The sequence below is a fragment of the Helianthus annuus genome, chromosome 6 (assembly GCF_002127325.2).
Source record: "Helianthus annuus cultivar XRQ/B chromosome 6, HanXRQr2.0-SUNRISE, whole genome shotgun sequence".
Classification (NCBI taxonomy): domain Eukaryota; kingdom Viridiplantae; phylum Streptophyta; class Magnoliopsida; order Asterales; family Asteraceae; genus Helianthus; species Helianthus annuus.
The window spans coordinates 41,507,945-41,526,478 of record NC_035438.2 but is presented as its reverse complement, the minus strand read 5'-3'; the positions used below and the strand labels follow the sequence as shown (position 1 = coordinate 41,526,478).

Below are 18,534 nucleotides of genomic sequence, written 5' to 3'. Positions count from 1 at the left end.
AAATCTCCGCACCCTCAATGCTACAGGCGTCTTCCAGTCCCGAGCTCTAGACTGGTGGACGGCCGAACGAAACAAGCGCGGAAATGATGCAGCTTATGAGCTGACTTGGGAGGAGTTGAAGGCCATCATGATGGACGAATTTTGCCCTCCCCATGAACGCCAAAAGCTGGAGGACGAGTTTTGGAACATCAAGCAGAAGGATGGAGACAACGCTGCTTTAATTGCTCGCTTCAAGCGGCTTAGCATCATCTATCCCGACCAAGTCAAGACGCTAGACATGGCCATCAAGAAGTATATTCGAGCTCTACCCGACTGTGTTGCCGATTTCGTTCATGCCGCCAAGACATCATCGATCGAAGAGACCTACCTGCTTGCCGCTGAGATTAATGACAAGCGAGTGAAGTCTGGTTTTTGGGATAAGCATACCAAGTCTCTGCACCAAGCCACCACCGCATCGACCGTCGACACCACCACTGCTCAACCCTCCAAGTCATCAAGAAGAAAGAAGAAGCACAACAACAACAACAACAGCTCCAGCAACAAGAACTGTGTTGTGACAATGACTGCTGCTCCTCTGCAAGCCGTACAGGCTCAGCAGCAGTCTCACCATCGACAAGCTCCAGTGATCAAGGCGCCGCCAGCAAAGCGCGCTTACACAGGTCCACACCCGCTCTGCCCGACATGCTCATACCATCATCCGGTGGGAATCGCCTGTCGCTTCTGTGCCCACTGCAACCTCTACGGGCATTTCACTGCGAATTGTCGCTATGGTCCCCGCCAAGGCCCAGTTCAAGCCGCCGCTCATCAAGCTTTACTCCCAGCCCCTCAAGGCCAACCTGCAGCTCAAGCACCAGTGTTCAATGCTCGAGTCTATTTTGCATGTGGTGATCCTAACCACTTTGTAAACATGTGCCCGAACCGGGTTGTGAAACAAGAGCCCCAGCAGCAGCAGCAGCCTCAGCAGCAACAGCAAGCAGCCCGTGCCAGAACCTTTAACATCAATGCCCGTCAAGCCCAGGCTGACAACAACGTGGTTAATGGTACGTTCCTTGTGAATGGTATTTATGCATCATGTTTGTTTGATACTGGAGCCGATAACTGCTTTGTGTCGTTTGAATTCGAGAAGCTCCTTAGTCGTAAGCGTTCTTATCTCCCCTCGTCATTCGAAGTTGAAGTTGCTACTGGAAGAACCGTCGCCAGTAACTCTGTTCTTCATGATTGTACCCTCGAGCTCAACAATCACCTCTTCCCAATTGATCTCATTCCGATGCAGCTCGGAAGTTTTGACGTTATAGTAGGCATGGACTTTCTTCGCGAAAACCATGCTGAAGTTGTGTGTTTTGAAAAGATGTATCAATTCTCGCTCGCAAATGGTGATCTCTTATATGTATACGGTGAAACAGCTTCGAAAGGTCTCAAGCTCATGTCATGCGTTCAAGCTAGCAAGTATCTCCGCAAGGAATACAGCGCTTTCTTGGCCAACATTGTAGTAGCGGAGAAGGAAAAGAAGAAGAATACCGAAGTCAAAGACGTTCCAGTGGTTCGTGAATTTCCTCAGGTATTCCCTGGTGATCTTCCCGGACTACCGCCAAGTCGTGATATCGACTTTCGTATTGACCTTATTCCTGGAGCTAACCCTGTTGCTAAAGCCTCTTATCGATTCGCGCCATCCGAAATGAGGGAACTCTCAAACCAACTCCAGGAGTTACTTGAAAAAGGCTTTATTCGCCCGAGCACCTCTCCTTGGGGCGCACCAGTCCTTTTCGTCAAAAAGAAGGATGGGTCGTTCAGGATGTGCATCGACTATCCGGAATTGAATAAGCTGACCATCAAGAACCGTTATCCCCTACCTCGAATCGACGATTTGTTTGATCAGCTACAAAGTGCATCGTGTTTCTCGAAGATCGATTTACGTTTAGGTTGTCATCAGTTACGCATACAAGAGGAAGATATACCCAAAACCGCCTTTCGCACTCGATACGGCCACTATAAGTTCGTTGTTATGCCTTTTGGTCTAACCAACGCGCCCGCGGTTTTTATGGATCTGATGAATCGCGTGTTTAAACCTTATCTTGACTGTTTCGTCATCGTGTTCATCGACGATGTCTTGATTTATTCCAAGTCGGAAGCCGAACACGCGTAACATCTACGTTTGGTTCTCGAGTTGCTCCAGGGGAACCAACTTTATGCCAAGTTCTCCAAGTGCAAATTCTGGTCGGAGGAGGTTCTGTTTCTGGGTCACATCGTGAATAGTCAGGGTATTCATGTCGATCCCGCGAAGATCGAAGCAGTTAAAAGCTGGATTACGCCAAAGAACCCGTCTGAAGTCCGATCTTTTCTCGGATTAGCGGGCTATTATCGACGATTTATCGAAGGATTCTCTAAGATCGCTGTGCCGCTTACCGCTCTTAGTCATAAAGAAAAGTCCTTTGTTTGGGGAACTGAACAAGAATCTGCTTTTCAAACCCTTAAGCGCAAGCTCTGCAATGCTCCTGTTCTCGCGTTACCAGACGGAAACAACGATTTCATTGTCTACTGTGATGCTTCTAACCTTGGGCTTGTTTGTGTTCTCATGCAACGAGACAAGGTTATAGCTTACGCATCTCGCCAGCTTAAAATCCACAAGAAGAACTATACAACCCATGATCTCGAGCTAGGCGCAGTTGTTTTTGCATTGAAGATTTGGCGACACTACCTGTATGGTACCAAGTGTACGATCTTCACCGATCACAGGAGTTTACAACACATCTTTAATCAGAAAGAACTTAACATGCGTCAACGCCGATGGGTAGAACTTCTTAACGATTACGACTGTGAGATTCGCTATCACCCGGGCAAGGCAAATGTTGTAGCCGACGCACTCAGCAGACGGAGTTATTTGCTCAGTATTCGCAATACCCAAGCCCAGCACAACCTCGAAACTCTCATCCACGAAGCCCAACATGCTTGTTTTAACGAGCGCACCTTGAAGAAGGAGAGAATCTATCACGATGGAGCTCAGCTTGTAAGCAAAGCAGATAGGATTTTCTATTATCTGGACCGAATTTGGACCCCTAAGCGGACCGATTTGCGAAAGATTATAATGAACGAAGCCCACAAATCCCGATACTCTATTCATCCCGGTGCCGATAAAATGTACCAGGATCTTCGTTACAAGTACTGGTGGCCAGGTATGAAACGGGATATCGCTCTCTATGTTGGAAGTTGCCTGACTTGTGCGAGAGTTAAGGCTGAACATCAACGACCTTCTGGCTTACTCGAACAACCTCCAATCCCTATATGGAAGTGGGAGAGTATAGCTATGGATTTCATAACCAAACTTCCGCCCACGCCATCAGGTCACGACAGCATTTGGGTTATAGTTGATCGTCTAGCCAAATCAGCCCACTTTTTGCCAATACGAGAGGACTACAAGGTAGAACGACTAGCCCGAATCTACACCGACGAGATCATTTGGAATCATGGCACGCCTCGTGATATCATTTCAGACCGTGATGCTCGGTTTACTTCGCGATTGTGGGAAACGTTTCAAGCGGCTCTTGGTACGTCGCTTAACCTAAGTACTGCATTCCATCCTCAAACCGACGGACAGACTGAAAGAACGATCTGTACTCTTGAGGACATGCTCCGAGCGTGTGTTATAGACTTCGGTGGTAGTTGGAACAAATACCTGTCGTTAGTCGAATTCTCGTACAACAACAGCTATCATACCAGCATACAAATGGCACCATTCGAGGCTTTATATGGAAGAAGATGTCGTTCGCCTATTGTGTGGCATGAGATCGGTCATTCGCAATTAACCGGTCCCGAGTTACTACAAGAAACGACTGACAAAATCCTCCATATTCGAGACAACTTGTCGAAAGCCAGGGATAGACAGAAAAGTTACGCCGATAGAAGATGCAAGCCCCTTGAATTTGACGTTGGCGATTACGTACTCCTAAAGGTATCACCTTGGAAGGGTGTGGTCAGATTCGGCAAGAAAGGGAAACTAGCGCCTCGATATGTTGGACCTTTTAAGATTCTGGAAAGAATCGGAAAAGTCGCCTACAGACTCGAACTACCGGAGGAACTTAGTAACGTCCACCCAACTTTCCATGTGTCGAACCTCCGAAAGTGTCTAGCTGATCATGATCTGATTGTACCGTGATGTGCGTGAAGTGTAATATATTTTAGATGTATATTTAAGCCCCTTTTTACACTTTTAGCCAAGTTTTAAATTTATAAAACACGATATTTACTAACACTAAACACACATATGGGCAAGTGCACCCATCGTGGACGTAGTATAGTGTTGGTAAGATACCGAGGTCGTCCAAGGACACAAGAGCTTTTAATACCGGTTTATCCTCAACGTCTAACCAAATCAAAAAGTGAGAAAAATGTTTAAACTAAGAAAAATAAAAACTAACTAGATGCTGAAAAATAAAATAAAATAAAAACAGATAGACAAGATGAATCACTTGGATCCGACACGTGTATTAGTATAACCTTTGTTTATTTTCGCACTTTTGCACTTGTTTAAGAGATTATCTTAGTTATTGTAGTAGGCCCCTCTTTTGAAGGCGACGTTACCCTCACCCCAGTAGTTTGAGTCAGCAAGGATACAATCCTAAAGGGTCGGATTATTGAAAGATAATGAATTAAGTTATTAATGCAAATTGTGGTAGGCCCCGCTTTTGGCGGTGACGTTACCCTCGGCTAAGTAGTCTGAGTCAGCAGGGATACAGTCCTAAATAGCCGGGTTATAGTATTAATAGTAGTTAACTTATGAGGGGGTCAAAGAGTTTGGATCCCCGCCATCCAATACCTATGGGCATTGAAGGAGATCCTACTAAATTTGACCCAGGTCCCAAGCAGGACCTCTAAACGCTGAACAAGGGCAAGACCCTTACCAAACCGTTCCCTTAACCCCCGACCAGGTAGCCAACATACCTCCATATAGACCGTGGAGATATGAATGGTGAAAATCTTTTATTTTATATAGACAGTAAAATAATGCCAAGACACCACGGACAAACGATAAGGAAAGATCACCTTCAACATAAGTAACTAGTTATTAAAGTCATTAATACAAAACCAAATAAAAAGTGCAAAAGATTAAAAATAAAAAGTATTATACTAAACACTTGTCTTCACCAAGTGATGTAAGAGACTTAGGCAAACATGGCCTTGATTGTCAAGAACTCTTACGATCAATTTTGGATCCCGAGACGACTCACACACTCTACGATGGACAATGGATGATGGTGGTGGATGATGGTGTTATGGTGGTGGTGGGTGGTGGATGAGGTGTGAGAGAGGTGGTGTGCCAAGGGATGAGAGAGAATGAAGCCAAGATCCTCTATTTATAGGCTGAACAGAAGGCTGGACACGGCCCCGTGTCCGCTGGACACGGCCCCGTGCCCGTCTGACATTCTCTCACTTCATTAATTGTAATTGCGAATTACAATTAATGCGCCTGCTGTACTTTCACCACGCCCCCGTGCTCGCTGGACACGGCCCTGTGGTGGGCAATGGAAGCTTCTACTGGTTTGTCTTTTCTACTGCTTCCTGGGCACGCCCCCGTGTTCGCTGGACACGGGGCGTGTTCAGACTCTGTTTCTTCTCCTTTGCCTTGGGAGGTGCCGTTGAGGGTCCGGGCAGTCCACTTTTGTTCCTTTTCTTGTATTTTATGGTAGAATTAGTTGTCTTTTTGCTTCTTTTGTGATTTTGAGCTCATTTCATCCTGAAAATACAATAGGAAGACAAAAACACTCTTTTTCCAACATTAGTACTTAAAAAGGGTTAGTTTTATGCCTTAATTGATGTGATTTATATGTTGCATTTTACACACATCAAATACCCCCACACTTGAACTTTTGCTTGTCCTCAAGCAAAACTCTTTAAATGTGGCTTACACTCCCAAATGGAATAGGTAGAAGAGAAGTTTTTTAGCTTGTCTAGAGTGTCGGGAATCCAAGGTTTTTATAGGTTTTATTTTTATTTATTTACAATCCTATTCGTTATGATTTATTTTGAACGTTTCATAAGATGAATTACTTATTTGGGCATAGCATGTCTTATTAAAATTCCATTTATATACAAGTTCACATACCTCACGGGAGATCACTCAACACTCGGCCGAAGGTGTATATTTTTAGTGAATCACTCGAGAGCGGCACGGAACTCACGTCTTCCATAGGCTTGCCAAGCAATCAATCCTCCTCCTTTTTTAACTTTTTTACCTTTGTAAATATCAAGAAGACTTTTTGGGTGAAGGCTTGGGTTTAAAGGTGGGTGGTTGGTTAGTGGTTAGTAAAAAGGGCGAAAATCGTAACAAGCGTCGGTTTTCGTGAAGTACCTTGTTTTTAGTGACTTTTTATTTTGAAGTATTTCTCCAAACAAGCTTTTATAGCTTTTGTTTGTTTTTGACTTCATCATCATCATTTTTTATATATTTTTTTTTCAATCGTCACATAAAAAGGTGAGTTTACGAAAAAGCAAACTTGTTACTAAAAAAAAATAAATAAAAAGGTTTTTGGTGAGTAAGAAGGGTTTTGGGGTAATGAAATGAAAGGTTTAGTCTCAAAGGGGCTATCTAGGGGGATTTTGGGTAGGTAAAAAAAATGAAAAATAATGGTTTTGAAAAAAAAAATGGTTAGTCCTAATGCCTCCATCATTTACTTACTTGGGTTTAAGTTGGTAAGGACCGGGAATGTATCGTCGTGGCAAGTTCTAGATTGTAAGAACCGAGCGGCTATTCACACAAGAAACGAAAAATGAGCATTTAATCTAAATATGTGTATTTTTGTGCTCAATAAAGGCTCAAAACTCACTTTTGTGAGAATGGGTTTTTAATGTGACCAAGCATATATAATCGAATTTTTAACTCGACTTGTTATACCGTTTCATAATTTTCTTATGTTGGTTCTTTTTTTATCATGACGCTATCGGTTGTAAACTTGTAAAAATATAACCTTTTTAGAACTTGTTATTCCCAACTTAAACTAAGACAAGTAAATAAAAAAAATGAAAAAGTTTTTGAAAAAAATTTGGGGTGTTTAGCGGTTCCAATAGAGTTTTCTGTAAGGCTTGTGTTTAGGATTTTGCAAAATTTCAAGGGTTTTAGCATCCCCCCCCCCACACTTAAATTACACATTGTCCTCAATGTGTCCAAAAATAATGTTTTTGGTTGATTAGAATGTATAAAAGTGGGTTAAAAAAACAAAGATTGATGTTACTGGCATCCTGGACACGGCCCCGTGCTGACCGGGCACGGCCCCGTGGTCAAGTGCCAGTAACAAAAATTACAGAATTGAAACAGAAGCCTGGACACGGGGGCGTGTCCGCTGAACACGGCCCGTGTCCAGTTACCTGAACTGGGTGACTTTCTGCAGGGGCTCAGCACGGGGCCGTGTTGGTTGGGCACGGCCCGTGTTGAGCCTTCTGTGATGGAGATTTTTGTCAGGTTGCTCTGTTCTTCGTGCATGGTTCCATTTTTCTCGTTCCCTTTTTCATCCATTACCACCATGAGTGTGTTTTATTCTGCAAAAACTAAAAGATTAAACTAAACTAAACTAAGGATAGATCCGCGGAATGCCTCCGTGGTGCGCCACGTTTATAAGGGTCCTTGGCTAGACCCGATTCCTGGTTATATATCTTCTGAGTGGAGTGCCTTGCTTCCCAAGTTACACCGTCGGAGAGCGGCATCCAAGCTTGAATCAATAACCTTCATGTAATTGACTGGGTCGTCGTCCTCTATTTTCTTCCCAACTCTGAACTTCACCTCATCGTCCCCATACCTCAAAGTCAGTGTCCCGTCATTCATGTCTACCACTGCTTGTGCTGTGGCAAGGAAGGGTCTCCCTAGGATAAGGGGGACCTCGGTGTCTTCCTCCATGTCGAGTATGACAAAGTCAACTGGATAAACGAATCTGCTTACCCTTACCAAGACATTCTCGATGACACCTTGTGGGAACTTGACTGATCGATCAGCGAGTTGTATGCTTATTTTTGTAGGGCTCGTGGTTCCCAAGCCAAGCCTTTTGAACATCGATGAGGGCATGAGGTTAATGCTAGCCCCTAAGTCGGCCAAGGCATTGCGAACGGGTGACTCCCCTATAGAGCATGGAATCGTGAAACTTCCGGGATCGATTTTCTTTTGGGGTAGTTTATTGAGTACGAGGGCAGAGCATTCTTCGCCTAAATTAACTAATTGCAAATTTTCAATTTTCTTTTTATGTGTAAGGAAGTCCCTCATAAATTTAGAATATTTGGGCATTTGGGTTAGGACTTCGATAAAAGGAATATTGACATGCAATTGTTTTAACAGACTTTCGAATTTTGCGAACTGCTCATTGGTCTTTTGACGAATTAACCTACCGGGGTACGGAACTCGAGGAGCCTTAGTAGGCTCTGGTGATGGGGGAGAGTTCATTTCCTGCAGATGTGTTGGCATTGTTTCTTCCGTTGGTGGAGGTACTTCTGCAGGTCCTACGGTGCGGTTTCGTAGTGTGATGAGGTGAACTTGCGCCTTTGGGTTTGTTTCGGTATTGTTAGGTAATGCGCCTTGCGGTCTCTCGGAAAAATTTTGTGCTAGTTGATTTATTTGTTTTTCTATGTTTTGAATGCTAGCTTGTTGATTCCTAAAATTAGATTCTAATTGTAGAAATCTTTCCGAGTTTTTCTTATCAGTGTCAGAGACGAGGCGAGATATAGTATCTTCGAGCCTTTCTCGTCCACCTTGTTGTTGAGTGAAATTTTGTGACTCATTTCTTGATTGCTGAAAGTTTGTTCGTTGGGTTTGTTGGTTACTACTATTGTCGGTTTCCCTCCAACCAAGGTTTGGGTGATTTCGCCATCCTTGGTTGTAAGTTCCCGTTGGAGGACCCGACGGCCTAGGTCTATTATCAATGTAGTTTACCATTTCTTGTTGATCGTCCGTTTCTTTCATGCAACTCCAATTTTCATGTGACCCACCACACCCTTCACAAGCCATAACCGAGACTGTTTTTGTCATTTCTAATTTTTTTTATTTTTGAAGAAAGGGCTTCGATTTGGGCTTGTAAAGAGGTGCTTTCGTCGACCTTATTGGCGCCCGGGGTAATTGACTTATTTCCCCGGGGAGTGTGCCATTGAAAATTGGTTTGAGCAATTTCCTCAATCTGATTATATATTTCGTGTGGGCGTCGATTACCTAAAAGTCCCCCGGAGCTAGAATCAAGTGTCTGCCTAGTGTTTGGCAACAATCCATTGTGGAAAGTGGATACTTGTTGCCATATCGCGAGGCCGTGATGGGGACACTTGCGTAATAGCTCCTTGAACCTTTCCCAAGTTTCATATAAGGATTCCCCGTCCTCTTGTGAGTATGTATTAATTTCAGCCATTAATTTAGCAGTTTTAGAAGGAGGGAAATACTTATATAGAAACTTTTGGGCTAGTTCATCCCAGGTGTTTACCGATCCAGCTGGGAGGGTGTTGAGCCAAGCTTTTGCTCGGTCTTTTAGTGAGAATGGAAACATACGGAGGCGGATGGCGTCGTTTGATGCTCCATTGATCCGAAAGGTATCACATATTTCTAAGAAATTAGTTATATGTAGATGAGGATCCTCGTCCGCAAGCCTGTGGAAGGTTGCGGAGTTTTGGAGCATTTGTATCAAATGCGGTCGAAGTTCGAAGTTATTGGCTTCAACATTCGGAGCATTGATAGCGGCGCCTAGATTACCTACGGTGGGCCGTAGATAATCCATAAGGGTACGTTGGTCCGCCATCGGGGGTGGATCACCCGAAACCTTCTCTTGGTTTTTGGCTTTTAACCTTTTTCTGAGAAAGCGTTCGGGTTCTTCTAGCGGTTCCTTTATGTCTTTATTGGAACTGGAGCTCATACACTACGTGAGGATGGCATTGGGTTCCAAGTCCTGCAATAAAAACAGAAAAGAATGTAGGTCAGAAGGTTCACCACGGCCCCGTGTTGAGTGAACACGGCCCCGTGGTCGGAATTACAGTGATTGTTTTTCAGATCCCAGTTACTGGAAGTTGGACACGGCCCCGTGTTGCACCGGCACGGCCCCGTGGTCAGCCTTCTGTAACTTGAAAAACAAAAACTGCCAGTAACGTTGCTGAGCACGGCCCGTGTCCGACCAGGCACGGCCCCGTGCTGAGCTCTGCAGAAGCTAAAAATCTAAGAAAAATCCTAAAAAAATCAAAGAAAAATAAAAAATATGATTAGGCCGTTGATTCCTAACTTTCTTAAAATCCTTGTGTCCCCGGCAACGGCGCCAAAAACTTGATGTGCGTGAAGTGTAATATATTTTAGATGTATATTTAAGCCCCTTTTTACACTTTTAGCCAAGTTTTAAATTTATAAAACACGATATTTACTAACACTAAACACACATATGGGCAAGTGCACCCATCGTGGACGTAGTATAGTGTTGGTAAGATACCGAGGTCGTCCAAGGACACAAGAGCTTTTAATACCGGTTTATCCTCAACGTCTAACCAAATCAAAAAGTGAGAAAAATGTTTAAACTAAGAAAAATAAAAACTAACTAGATGCTGAAAAATAAAATAAAATAAAAACAGATAGACAAGATGAATCACTTGGATCCGACACGTGTATTAGTATAACCTTTGATTATTTTCGCACTTTTGCACTTGTTTAAGAGATTATCTTAGTTATTGTAGTAGGCCCCTCTTTTGAAGGCGACGTTACCCTCAACCCAGTAGTTTGAGTCAGCAAGGATACAATCCTAAAGGGTCGGATTATTGAAAGATAATGAATTAAGTTATTAATGCAAATTGTGGTAGGCCCCGCTTTTGGCGGTGACGTTACCCTCGGCTAAGTAGTCTGAGTCAGCAGGGATACAGTCCTAAATAGTCGGGTTATAGTATTAATAGTAGTTAACTTATGAGGGGGTCAAAGAGTTTGGATCCTCGCCATCCAATACCTATGGGCATTGAAGGAGATCCTACTAAATTTGACCCAGGTCCCAAGCAGGACCTCTAAACGCTGAACAAGGGCAAGACCCTTACCAAACCGTTCCCTTAACCCCCGACCAGGTAGCCAACATACCTCCATATAGACCGTGGAGATATGAATGGTGAAAATCTTTTATTTTATATAGACAGTAAAATAATGCCAAGACACCACGGACAAACGATAAGGAAAGATCACCTTCAACATAAGTAACTAGTTATTAAAGTCATTAATACAAAACCAAATAAAAAGTGCAAAAGATTAAAAATAAAAAGTATTATACTAAGCACTTGTCTTCACCAAGTGATGTAAGAGACTTAGGCAAACATGGCCTTGATTGTCAAGAACTCTTACGATCAATCTTGGATCCCGAGACGACTCACACACTCTACGATGGACAATGGATGATGGTGGTGGATGATGGTGTTATGGTGGTGGTGGGTGGTGGATGAGGTGTGAGAGAGGTGGTGTGCCAAGGGATGAGAGAGAATGAAGCCAAGCTCCTCTATTTATAGGCTGAACAGAAGGCTGGACATGGCCCCGTGTCCGCTGGACACGGCCCCGTGCCCGTCTGACATTCTCTCACTTCATTAATTGTAATTGCGAATTACAATTAATGCGCCTGCTGTACTTTCACCACGCCCCCGTGCTCGCTGGACACGGCCCTGTGGTGGGCAATGGAAGCTTCTACTGGTTTGTCTTTTCTACTGCTTCCTGGGCACGCCCCCGTGTTCGCTGGACACGGGGCGTGTTCAGACTCTGTTTCTTCTCCTTTGCCTTGGGAGGTGCCGTTGAGGGTCCGAGCAGTCCACTTTTGTTCCTTTTCTTGTATTTTATGGTAGAATTAGTTGTCTTTTTGCTTCTTTTGTGATTTTGAGCTCATTTCATCCTGAAAATACAAAAGGAAGACAAAAACACTCTTTTTCCAACATTAGTACTTAAAAAGGGTTAGTTTTATGCCTTAATTGATGTGATTTATATGTTGCATTTTACACACATCATACCGCTCGACGACCTTCAAGTAAACGAAACGCTACACTTCGTGGAAAAGCCTGTCGAAATCATGGATCGCCAAACCAAGCAACTCAGGCGCTCACGCATCCCTATCTTGAAAGTCCGATGGGAGGGCAAACGAGGCGCAGAGTTCACTTAGGAACTCGAAAGCGACATGAGGGCTAAGTACCCGCAGTTGTTTGAATGAAGATCTGAAGCGAGAAATTGGTAAAATCATTCACGGCGATGTGCAGCTTCGAGCCTAATTTCAGGATGAAATTCCCTAAACAAGGGGAGGCTGTAACACCCCGTGTTTTCGAATGTCAAAGTTAAAGTCAAAGTCCAAGTCAACTTTGACTTCTTTGACTATAATTAGTCTATTTTATGTTTTATTTGTATTATGTGGAGTAAGTGTTGTTAATCAGAATAAAACGAAGTAATTGAATGTTTAATCGACGCGAACCGATTTACGACTGTGAATAGTAGGAAGTAATAATGCGATAAAGTTAGCTAATCAGTAATCAAACCGATCAAACCATCATCGAACTCGAATTACGCGAACTTTGGTTGTTGTTATACATGTGTGTGTGCCTTATGTGTTACCTGTGCGTGTTTACTTTATGTTTTGTGTGGTGATCAATCGAATCAATCGAAACTCAAATAGAAACTCGAAACTCAAATCGAATGCAATCGAAATCGAATTATGACGAATAGTAACATAAGGATAGTGTGAAATATAGATGATTGTATGTTAGATATAGTGATTGGGACTGAAAGTAATATAAATAGGAAACTCTATCGTACTCGTACCGTCTTAAGTCGAAATCGAAATATCAAAATCGTCGCACCGAACACTCGAACCAGGCTTTTGATCGATCAGGCTGTCAGCCGATCGAACAGCCCAGCCGATCGGACAGACTGTCCGATCGAGCAGGCTGTCCGATCGGGATGCCCGGCCGATCGGCCAGCCCTTTCCTCTTTTGGAGCCTATAAATAGGGCTGTCATTGTCATTCTTTCCACTTTTGGAAACTCTCTGACCGACCAGCTCGTGCTCCTCATCTTTTATCAGATTTCTTCCGATTTCAGTAAGTTTTCATCCTAAATCTTGTACTTTCTTGATCAATGCACACTCCTACACCTTTCTATCTTTCAAATCTTGACTTCTAACCGTGAAATCATCAAGATCTAAGCATTCTAGGATGATGTCATCATGGTGTTCTTCAAGAACATCATGTCTTGGCCTCAATCCACCATGAATAGCTCGGATCTAACCGATTTCCACATAAACAAGCTAAGATCCATCACAGATCTGAACAATTACATGGTGTGAAGGATTGAAAGAAGGATTTCCAACTTTCTTTCAACTCTTTTACACTCAATGCCTTCAAACCGATAGGAACGGAGCTTGAGCCAACTCACCAATCATTCTAGTGGATGAGTGGTTCAAGATTCGGACTCTATCTACGAGGTTCACCGACTTCGGGTCAAACATCAAACTACCGTTCCGAACAGTTCACCAGCCGGACTTGGGTGATTCCTGTCCGAGCAGGGGAGACAAGTAAGAACGAAAGTTCCATGGTTTAGCTCGTTGTCAAACTACCTCGAAATAACGTCAAATAATCAAAACAGCCAAGTGTTAGACGAACAGGCTGACCAGGTCAGGATGCTGACCGAAAGGTTAGGCTGTCCGAACGGACAGCCCAACCGATCAGACATGTCAGCCGATCGACCAGGCCAGCCGATCGGCTAGCAAGTGGCCCCACACTTTGACAATTTCATGAAGTATAGTATTGAACGAGGTGATGTCCGATCGAACGAACCGTTTGGTAAACATTACTCTTCGGATCATGAGATACTATGCTTCAACCCTTAATCGATTTACAACTCGTAGTAGTACGGGGTGCCTCCCGATCGAACATGTTGTTCGATCGATCAGGTGACATCCAGCTGAGGACTCACTTTTGAAGTTCCTAACCGATCGGTTAAGCCGGCCGATCGAACAGGCCGGCCGATCGAACAGGCCGTTCGATCGATCGACCTGAAGGGTAAGGACACTTCAGTATTCTCAAATGCTACAACGAAAACTTCAAAAGGTCAAACCATCATACACAAACACATCCTACTCAAAGAAAGAAACAATCCACTCGAATAGTCCAGCCAATCGAGCCTACCGGCCGATCGAACAGACTGTCCAAACGGGTTGTCTAACCGAACGAACAACCCGTCCGATCGAACCTGCTGTTCGATCGACCAGGTTGTTCGACCCTTCACCATCTATTTCCATTCTACGTGTTACTCATCGTCATGTTATCGAACTATTCAGGCTAACCCTACTCTCAAGCGCTCCCTTCAATCCATCAATCAATCGCTGTGAGTATACTCGATCCCTTTTTGCTTTTAGCACTTGTAGGTGTTACATGCGTTACTTATATCAAAACACAATCAATCACACTACTCAATTATTTGAACACTAACCGATTCGCATGTATTACGTGACTAAATGAATGCTTGTTGTTATGTTTACACGTGGAATGCTGTCTACCTGCCTTAACGACGTAGTACTATAGTTTGGACTCAGCACTCGTTCACACGGGGGTTGTTAAGGATAATTACTTGCATGGATTACGGTGGTAATCATGTATTGCGAACTGTCTCGGACAGTCAACCCGCAGTCATTGGTATCGATAGATCCATGTCGATAACTAATATGCTTCGTTTTCCTCTGTGTACGTGCTGGTTATGCGTAAACTATTCGAACTCTATTATGCTATTATCAAACTGGTATGCTCACCTTTACATTATATGTATTGATTTATTTTAACGTATGTGACAGGTGTTTAAGATGTTTGCTTGCTAGGAAAGCGAGGCTAGAATAAAGCTCTAGAGACCCCCAACAAATAGTTGTCTATCAGGAACAAGCGTCTAGAGCATAGTTGTCTGTAGATCTTGTCCGACCGGTCTTTAGGAACAATTGAACACTATATATTCGTTCTATTTAAATCTGAGTTGTCGGAACAGAATATTTGACTAGTTGTTATCTGTAATAATTTGTTTTATTATTTGGGACACGGTATGGGACGTGCTATTTAAACTAGTGATGATAGTTGCTACGGAAACTTTTGGACAATCTGTAATCAGGCTAATCTCAGACGCGCTCCCTTCAATCCAACCAAGTTGTGTTTGTTTGCTGAGCACCGACTGTGAGTATACTCGAACCCTTTTTTTATCGCATTTTTGGGTGTAACATACGTCGCAATCAAATTAAATTAAATTAATCAAATGTTTAATCTATTCTATCACATGCGAATAACTGAATTACATATTTTACACGTGATGCTAGTTACATAAGTGACAGGACTGTTACTCGCGAGGTCCCGCCTTAACTAGTATAGTACTATAGAACCCGACGGGGTCTAGTTAGGATGAATAGCAATCGCAATCGCAGCTCGAGTGACTTAGCTAGTAGTAACTGTCTGGTGTTTATGTGTTAGCATATCTCGTTTATGTAAATGGTATTCGCAACACTTTTATATCGCTTTTAATCTATTTTCGCTAGTCTATCAAAACTTGTATACTCGCCAATACTTTTGTATTGACGTTGTTTTAACGTATGTTGCAGGTTTAGTCGCAGACTACATCAAATCAAGCTAGGAAGTCTAGAAACTCACCTAAAATCTATGTTGTCAGATTTGTATTGTTCGAGAGTACAAGAAATATGTGATACCTTATGTGATTGTATTGTTTATTAGTATGGGATAATGAACGCATTAAATACTGTCGCAATATAGTTGTTATGAATACTCTTGAGCAATTTGATTCGCCTAGTGTCGCGCCCCGATGATTCCGCCATCGGTTGGGGTGTGACAGCGCCGGCATAACTTACGGTAGCCAGCATAAGTTACGGTGGGTGCTGGGCCTTTCTTCCTGCCGTAAGGTAGTTTAATGCCACCGTTAGGTTTTTGGGGCCACCGTAAGCTACGGTAGCCACCGTAGCTTACGGTGGAGGTCAGGTGCAAAATGTAAAGTTATGCATCTTTGTTTTTTCTTTGATTTCGGACCTCGTGAACCCATCCCAAGTCCCGATAAGCTTCTATAATGCACCTCAGCCCTACCAAATGGCTTGATAAGCTACGGGTGAGTATGGAACTCATATTTAAGATCCGAAATGTACCCGAAAGTCACGTAAAAAGCGTTTAGGAAGCGTGAGTAAGTAATTATAGTTAGGAGTAAGTATGTATGTAAGTTGTTCACTCATGTTTTACTACTCGGAGGTTGAAATTAGGACATGTCAGTAAACCATATTGAATTGTGTGAGTGCTACGTATGAGCTTGTATATATGTACGTATGTAAGGGTGTATAGATGACTATAAGTATACACACGGATGTACGTAGGCACGATGTATTATTTATGGTACACGAATGAATGGGGCTTGAATAGATGTATACATAGCTTCTAAACGTTTGAGTATTAAGTTGCTATTCATATGCCTTGAGAATGAAATGAGATTTGCAGGTATGCTATTGAAATCTGTTGTGCAGTTTTGAGGAATTGGAATGCTAGATTGTACGTGGAAGAATGATCGAAAGGACTTGCAAGAATAGAAAGAATGCGGCGTGGTCATTTAATTATGTATGCTAGATTATGAATTGTAGTTATCAAATTCTAAATATGTGCATGTTTGTGGTGAATATAGGTTACGCAGATTAACATCGGCATAAAGTATTAGAAGATTGAAGATCGAGTCAAGAGCAAGAATTGTACGGGAAGAGTAGTCACATAACTGGGGGTTTTATATGTAAATGGCTGCGATAATTAAGAATGAACAATGTAAATCTTTTAGTCAAGTATTAAATATTTCTAGTATTAGACATGAAGTATGTTACATGGCTAATAAAGAAAGAAAATTTTTGGGCTCATTTTTCCGCTACGTCGTTTTCAAAGTTATTAATTGTTAGGGTGTTACACCCTTGAGTTTGAAGGTGGTGATCACGTACTCCTAAAGGTTTCACCATGAAAGGGGGTGATCCAATTCGGCAAGAAAGGAAAACTAGCGCCACGATACGTGGATCCTTTTAAGATTCTGGAAGAATTGGTAAAGTGGCCTACCGACTCGAATTATCGGAGGAACTCAGCAACGTACATCCAACTTTCCACGTCTCGAACCTTAAGAAGTGCCTAGCTATAGAAAATCTTCATGTACCTCTCGAAGATTTTGCAAGTAAACGAGAACCTGCACTTTGTGGAAAAGCCTGTAGAGATCATGAATCGAGAGACCAAGATACTTCGACGCTCACGCATTCCCATAGTGAAGGTTCGCTGGGATGGCAAACGCGGCGCCGAGTTCACTTGGGAACTCGAAAGTGATATGAAAGCTAAATATCCACATCTCTTTGTTACGCCCGCTACTTGAATTTTGGGACGAAATTTCCTAAAGTAGGGGAGGCTGTAACAACCCGACTCTTCGGATTCTTATCCGTTTGCTATTAGCTTCGATTCGTAACCGTCTTGTACTCTGAGATTCGATATAAATAAAGGGTTATGTTATACAAAATACAATTTCATCACACCACACCACTGCACGCTTAAACGCTTTATATTCGCAAACGCTTACACAACACGAATTACAGAGAATTATGCTATTTAAATTGTCGAGTGTGTTTGTTTGTTCGGTAACCACTCACGCCTTCGCACTCACTTATCGCACTAACTCGCTAATCGCAAACGCTATTAATTGTAGTAGTAATGTTATGTTGTGTGTCTTATATGCTTTACTTGTGTGTGCTTTATGGGTTATGGATTATACTCGCAACTCGCAACGCAAACTCGAACAACTGGATTTATCACACCAGAACGCAACGCAACACTTGATATCACTCGCAAACAAATCAAAGTGGGAAACTAACAAACACAAACTCAACCGTCCGAATGGGCCATCCGCCCGGATGGAGCTCATCTGCCCGGATGGAGCTCATCCGCCCGGATGGAGCCCATCCGTCTGGACAAAGCCCATGCGCACACCGCCTTAGTCCTCACCCTCACCTATAAATAGTGGCCTAGTGTGTCTATTTCAACACTTTTGGCTCTCTCATCCGCTCCAAAGCTTTCAGACGCGAATCAAGACTTTTTGTAAGCTTTTTCCATCAATCTTCCCTATAATCATCCTCCTCATAATGGTAGTTGTAATCTCCTGAGTATTGATCCATAAGAATCACTCAGCAGACCACAACAGAGTCTCGGGACTAGAAAACAAAAATGAAAACGAAAACAGAGGCTGGACACGGCCCCGTGTTCAGTGAGCACGGCCAGTGTTCAGGTTCTGTATCTGGGCGTTTTAATAAAAGTGACTAGTTTTGTGCAGCATGGGGGAGTGTGCAGTGAGCACGACCCCGTGTTCAGACTCTGTATCTGGGAGTTTTGAAAAAAATGTGCAGCACGGCCCCGTGTTCAGTGACCACGGCCCCGTGTTCAGTCTGCTGTAAATGCAAAAATTAACAAAAATGTAGAAAATGTGCGCGCGATTTAAAAAGGTTTTGAAAAACTGATTAGGCCGTCGATTTTAAACTTTCTTAAAATCCTTG

At 43.0% G+C, this 18,534-nt stretch overlaps 1 non-coding gene across 1 annotated transcript; it reads left to right on the top strand.

Annotated features, from left to right (window-relative positions):
* The first annotated feature begins 9,267 nt into the window (after positions 1-9,267).
* On the top strand, positions 9,268-9,374 carry LOC118480039. Its single transcript, XR_004861679.1, has one exon. It is a non-coding gene; the product is annotated as a small nucleolar RNA R71 (small nucleolar RNA).
* The last annotated feature ends 9,160 nt before the right edge of the window (positions 9,375-18,534 follow it).